This window comes from Echinops telfairi, unplaced genomic scaffold (assembly GCF_000313985.2).
Source record: "Echinops telfairi isolate 266 unplaced genomic scaffold, ASM31398v2 ScPeMD7_2565;HRSCAF=3150, whole genome shotgun sequence".
Taxonomy (NCBI): domain Eukaryota; kingdom Metazoa; phylum Chordata; class Mammalia; order Afrosoricida; family Tenrecidae; genus Echinops; species Echinops telfairi.
In genome coordinates this window covers 3466489-3473555 of record NW_022106463.1, presented here as the reverse complement: position 1 = coordinate 3473555, position 7067 = coordinate 3466489, and positions in this window count along the sequence as shown.

The following is a 7067-nucleotide window of genomic DNA, read 5'->3' as shown; positions in this document are numbered from 1 at the left end:
GGTTGCTGTGGTGATTGTACAATTTCAGGTCAACTTGAAGATATAGAAAAGTGTAGGGGTGATATTCAACCAATCACGTCACAGATGGCTGATAATGACCCCTTCTCCTAAGGAGGGTCCTGGGAACCTCCCCTCTCTCTCTGATCTTACTTTCCTGCTGGCTGACCCTGGTTGCTGTGAGCCCTGCGATGTGGCCACCATCATTGGATCCACACGGCTTTGCACCCACCGGCCTGTGAGCTTCCTGCATTCTGCATCATTGCGTGTGGCTTCATGAGTCTGAAGAGGGACGTATGGACTAATATCAGACTGATGGGCTTTGGGCTGGACTGGGCTGGGCTGTTCTCTTGATATACAATTACTCCTTGGTATAAATCACCCATGTATATGAGTGTCCCTAGATTTGTTTCTCTAGTCAATCCCATTTAACACAGTTGCATGCGTAGGAATTAACATGGTGGTACACAGCAACAGTACATATGTCAAAGACTTATTAAATAATTGTGGCTTGAACATGGTCTGCATCTGGCTGTTTAAAATAGGAACTCCAGATCTACTTCCAAAAAAATCAATCATTGAAAATCCTTTGGATCTCAGTTGAGTCGGAAAGGACCCCTCCACAACTAGTTTGGATTTGGGGCATTACTTCAGATCGCTCTTTTTATTCTGCTTTTTCTATGTTCCACTTACAAACATGAGGAGTGGTTTGAAAAAGTTGGTGGAAAAGCGGAATTAAAAGATAATGGAAAATTTTCACTAACTCTTTGAAGCACCTTTCATTTGCTTATTTGTTCTTAATCTGTCTCTTCCATTAGAATGGAAACCCCACAGGGCAGGGCAGGGCCTTGCATGCTATCTTCACCCCTACATATGGAATAATACTTTATATACACTTAAAGGAAACCAACCAACCAGGAATCTTTGAGTAGATTATAACTCATGCAACCCATGGTATATGTGTGAGCAGAATTGTGCTTTACAAGGAGGTCTTTCTTCTAAGATGCCTCTGGTTGGACTTGAACCCCTAACCTCTAACCTTTCAGTTAGCAGTCAAATATTTTGATGATTCCCACTACCCAGGGACTCCCATTATACCTGCTAACATCAAATATCCTTTTCTGAGTGGTAGAATTATACTTGATTTTTCATGTCATAAGAATTTTTAAATTTATCTTATTTTTTTTAACATTAAATATGAGGGTGCTGCAAAGAGTTCATGGAAAACTTCCATTCTTTTTCAATTTCATTTTTTCCCACTCCTATGTCATTTTTTTTCTAATTAAAACATTGCCTCTTCTAATACTATTTTTTCCAGGTTTTTTTTGTTTGTTTTTTAAATGAGAAAATTACTACTTATATAGACCATATCTTGCCCTGTCCGACGTCTCCCTTCACCCACTTTTCTGTTGTCCGTCCCTCAGGGAGGAGGTCACATATAGTCCCTTGTAATCAGCTCCCGCTTTCCAACCCACTCTCCCTCTACCCTCCCAGGGAATGCTTTCTTAACGTACAATTACCCTTTATATAAAACTCTCTCTTATACACATTTGCATTTCTATGGATTTGTTTCTCTAGTCTACCCAGACTAACACAGTAGGACTCCTAAAAGACAATACTGTTAAGTACACAAAGCGTCCTCCAGCAGGAAAATGACCACATGGAAGGGGTAATAACTTCCACCACTAGAGCAGTCACAAGGTACCAAGTATTCCACACTCCCATGTTGGAAGGCAGCATTTCCACCTCATAGATAAAGAAACAAGGTCAAAAAGCACAAGGAACTTGCTAGGTATTTGCTGGTTTCTAAGAACTGAATCCATGCTAGTCCTACTAAATAGCCCCAAACGGTTCTTGCGATTAACAGGACACTGGCTTTCTTTGCAGGCAAATCAACAGGCTATGACGAAGGCTAAGCATTTGAATTATTAGTGGATACCAAGACTGAGCTGACAATGCTCGCTGGTTGGAGAGTGGCCCTACCTAGCTTGGTGATTTCCCGCCTATACAGCTTGAAGGAAGAGGGCTAACACGGCTAGCCCACTTACAGAAAGGCCTTCAGCCTCACGAAGTAGCTGGCAAGAGAGGGAAGGCCATGGTGTGGGCATCTGCTGGGAGTGACTCAGCGGATGGAGGCGAAGTACTGGTGGTACCAGATCCTTAGAAGCTCTGCACAGTGCTGAAGACTTTGGCTGAGCCTTCACCGTTCTGGGCCCCAGCGGCCAGAAGAGTGGACAAATCTGTGTTGCAAGAAGTTCAACCAGAATGCTGAGAAGTGAAGGTGGTGAGACTACCTCTTCTGTATTTTGGACTTGTTATCAGAAGAGACCAATCCTAGAAAACAGACATCAAGCCCTGCCTCCCTTCCTATGTGATAAGATGTACTATATTGTTCAAGGGGGGCTTCACGAATTGGTGGGAAAATCCCATTGTCCATTTTGAATCTTTATCATATATAGGTATATATATCTATATGTGTGTGAATATATATACCCAAACCAAACTCGTTGCCACTGGATATACATATGTATATATACTCCACATATATTTACTTACCATCATATATATTTATATGCACGCAAATATATGGATATATATTTATGATGGTACCTATTTATACACACACATATCGGTGTGTGTGTATCGATGATACTAAGTAAAAAGTATTGCCACTAGGGTCCTGCTGATCCATGCCTGGGTTTATTCCAAACAAAAGGTGTGTCAACCAGTCTCTACTATCAATGGATGCCTGCAGACAAGTTCTCTTAGTAATGCACTTTTCTTAGTCTCATGAAACCGAAACAAGTCGATTCTGACTCATAGTGACCCTATATAGGCTTTCCAAGGTTGTATACCTTTATGGAATCAAATAGTTTCATTTTTCTCCCTCAGAGTGGCTAGCAGGTTCAAACCACCGACCTTTTGATTATTTCCCCCGTTACAACAATCACCTGTTGGGCTTTCAAAGGCATCCAGGCTGTCCTATGAGAATTTCATTGGGAAACGTCACCCCATCCACCCTGCAGTCCAATCTTACCCCTTCAGATTTATGTTTGATTTCCAAACCCAAAGAACATTTAAAACGACGAGATGTGAGTACCTTGCAGACCCCAAACTTGCAGTTTTCACATGTTGCAAATTGAGGAAGGCAGAATTCTTTAGGGATGGGTTAACTTAATGCTATCAAATACATTCTGACTCACTCTTAGACTTCATATCTTTACAAGAGCAGGCAGCCTTATCTCCCATGGAGTAGCTGGTGGGTTCAAACTACCCAACCTTGTAGTTAGCAGCCAAAGCTTACCCCATAGTGCCACCAGGGCTCCATAGAGAGACAGAAACACCACTGTGTTAGGCTGGGTTCTCCAGTGAAGCAAAACCTTTGGATATATATATTTATATAGAATTACATATATATATATTATATAATTCTATATTAAATATGTATATATAGAATTATATATTATTTAATTCTCTCTCTCTCTCTCTCTCTCTATATATATATATATAGAGAGAGAGAGAGAAAGAGATAGAGACAGACAGACAGACAGAGACAGGAAGGGAGGAAGGAAGAAAGAAAAGAAGAGAACTTTATATCAAGAAAGTGGCTTATACAGTTTGTAGAAAAGGGTAAGTCCAGTCTGGTTCAAGTTCGGGGTGAAATGTTAAGCCGGTGGCTGTTGTCGTTACTGGAACTGATGAATCAGAAAGCAGGACGACCACAGCCGGAGGATGCAGATGCAGATGCACCCAAGGCTAGTCAGATGGCAGGTTTTGCTGGCTCCCGGGGTCGGCGGGCAATATAGCGGGCCATTGGCTCAAGTGGGAAGAACAGGGTGGATGAACCAGGTGCAGGATCCAGAGCAGCACGAAATGAAGGCGCTCTCTGCAGGGTCTGCTTACGTAAGCATCAGACCACGCCCATCAGGGCTGGAACCTGAGGAAGGGGGTGGCACTGCACCTTAAACTTCCCACAACAGCTTGGCTGCTCAGCAGATCCCATCATGGAGTCGATTCCATTGTTAGTTGATTCCACTATGAGAATCCTAGCCCAGCCAAGTTGACCAAAACCTCACGATCCCAACCACCTTCAGAACCTTATTGACCGCGATGAAGCCACTGGCCCATCTATTTCCATACGGATCTTCTTTTGTGCTCTTTACCAAGCATGCCTTCCTTGTTCGGGGACTGGTGTCTCCTGATACCATCTCCAAAGTACTTGAGATGGAAGCTCTGTCAAGATACAATTGTTTCACATTTTGATAATTGTGCTTAACAAATGTTCTTATGATTTTTGTAGCATTTTTTTAAACTTACCCTCCTGTGTACTATATTATAGCATGCATTTCTAGGATGAGATGAAATCAGAACGGTGTGAGAAAATTCCACGATCTTTTATTTCTCTCCACTTCCCATGAGCTTTGTGATTCCCCCACCCCCATGTAAATATATAAATCTTTGAGGAGCGAATGGGAAGGTCATATTATATTTGGCACCCGCCCCCTGGAAGCCCCGGCTAGAGAGGCAGTTGGCCTTTATTCCAGCATCGGACTGTGAAGTTACTGCTGGCTTTTGGACCTTATCTGGTCTCTCTGGGGAAAGTAATTTGAGCCTTTTAAAATCTGGCCTTGGCTGAACTGCCTCAGGATTTTCCGTAGGGGTAAGCTAGAAACCCGTTCACCCCCACACAGGTTTATTCCAAACCAGACGTGTTTAAGCATGTCCTTGTCCTCAGTGGCTGATCCGGACAAATTCTCTTAGCCATACACTTGTCTGAGTCTCCTTGGGAAAAAATCAGATCCAAAAAGTGCCTCCTAGGGAGTCTGCTGGGCCAGTTAAATCCAAGGCAGAGGGGTCAGCTCAGACAGCTAAGGGATTTTTCTTTGGAATTCCAAAGGAATAATCTAGATAGATTTTTCCCCAAAGGACACAGGACGATCGTGTGTTCCCTTAGGTTCTAGATCAAGGGTGGGGAACCTATTTTCTGCCAAGGGCCACTGGGATATTTTTAACATCCTTTGAGGGCCATCCTGGTCAAATATTTCATGAACTGGGCCCTAAAATACCAGGCGCCCTGGTGGCATAGTGATTATGCATCAGGCTGCTAGCCACAACGTCAGCAGTTTAAAACCACCAGCTGCTCCTTGGAAGAAAGACTAGGCTTTCTACTTCTGTAAACAGTTACACTCTCGAAAGCCCACAGGGGCAGTTGGACCCTGTCCTGTTGGGTTGCTGGGGGCCGGATTGGTCACGGTGGCCTGAATGGGATGGCTGGAGTGGTTCTCTGTGGTGCGGCCTGTGGTGTTAGCTGGGTGTTGATGGTTTGGTGGGCCTTAGACAGCCTGAGGGCCCAACGTTCCCCACCTCGTTCTAGACATGCTTGAACTCCAGGCCTGCGTTGACAAAGTGGTGGTTCTCCTAAGGGACCTGATAACCATGGTGCACCTCAGCGAAGCAGCTGTTGCCTGGGGAACCAAGATGCTGTTTTTGCAGTCTTTGCTGGTATTTCATGTCCCCTCCGTGCAGAAGCAGGAAAGTAGGAGGTATGCTTTTTCACCACGATATTTTTATTATTAAATTAGCAGTCAGGACAAAAACCTGAGAACACTTTATCACTCAACACTTCACAGTTTACAAAGCACCCTGGATGCTTTCTTTTTCTTTTTAAAGCTTGAGGCCCTCCCACCCCAATCCAAGTAAGATGTTGAAGCTCGTCCTCTTTTTTTGCTGATTCTCTATCAACCATGCTGTCTTCCTCCAGGGACTGGGCTCGCCCGATAACATGCTCGAAGTGCAGGAAACAGAATCTCAGCATCCTCACTTCTAAGGAGCCCTCTGGCTGCCCTCCTTCCAAGACAGCCTTGTTTGTTCAGGCCACCGTACCTTCAGTACTCTTCTCCAGCGCCGTGATTCAAATGCATCAGTTCTTCTCCACTCTTCCCTATGTAATGTCTAACTTTCACATACATGTCAGGCAACCAAACATACCACGGCTGGGTCAGCCGCATCTTAGCCCTCAAAGCAACACCTTTGCTCTTTAACACTGTTAAGGGGTCTCCTGTAGCCAATTGGCCCAGCGCAACATGCTCTTTGATTTCTTGATGGCTGCTTCCATGAGTTTAACTGTGGATCCAAGGAAAATGACGTCCTTGACAACGTCAATCATTTCTCCATGGATCATGAGGCTGCCCCTGCTGGCCTTCTGAACCTGACGGCGCCCCTGCTGGCCTTCTGAACAACTGAGTTTCCGACACAAGGCGGGGCACGGATGAACCTCAAAAACATGCTGAGTGAAATTAAACCCAAGCCAAACGCCCTGCCATCGAGTCGATCCCAACCACAGCGACCCTATAGGACAGGGTAGAACGTCCCCTGTGGGTTTGCAGGATGATCACTCTTTCTGGGAGTAGGAGGCCGCATTGTTCTCTCTCAGAGCAGCTGGTGGTTTCCAACTGTTGACCTTGTGATTTGCAGCCCAACTCATCACCACTTCGTCACAAGGACTCCTCTTGTCAGGCACAGAGAGGCACCTGCAGGGTGATCCCACTGCAACGAGAAATCTCGATTAGATAAATGCTTTGAAAGGGACAGTTATATTTGGGAGTCAGAGGACTGCTGTCTATGGTGGTAGGAAATTTGGTAACAAATTGTTGGTGAAGTCATGTCATTGATATCATTAAAGCATTAAATTGGCAAACGTTGCCCATAGTTCCATCACAAATAAGGAAAAAAATTGTTGCCATTTGAAGAAAATTTTTAAAAAGTATACTGGTTTGTCTCACCGCCCCACTGAGCAGCCAAATTGCACTGCGCAGCAAGGCTGAAACCTCAGTTTGAAGAGGGTTCTATCTCTTTAAAAAAAAAAATCACACACACCAGCCCTCGGGGAAGGGGGAGCTAGCGCCTCTGCTGCATTGAATTGGTGTTGGACCGAGTGCTGCGGTCGCACCAGACCTGCTGAGGCCCCCAGAGGAAAACAAAGACCCCGCGTCAGGATGGTGACAGCCACCCGTAAGTATGTCAGCTCCAACCTCACCATCAAAAGCGGGGCCTTGAGTGACGGCTCCCCT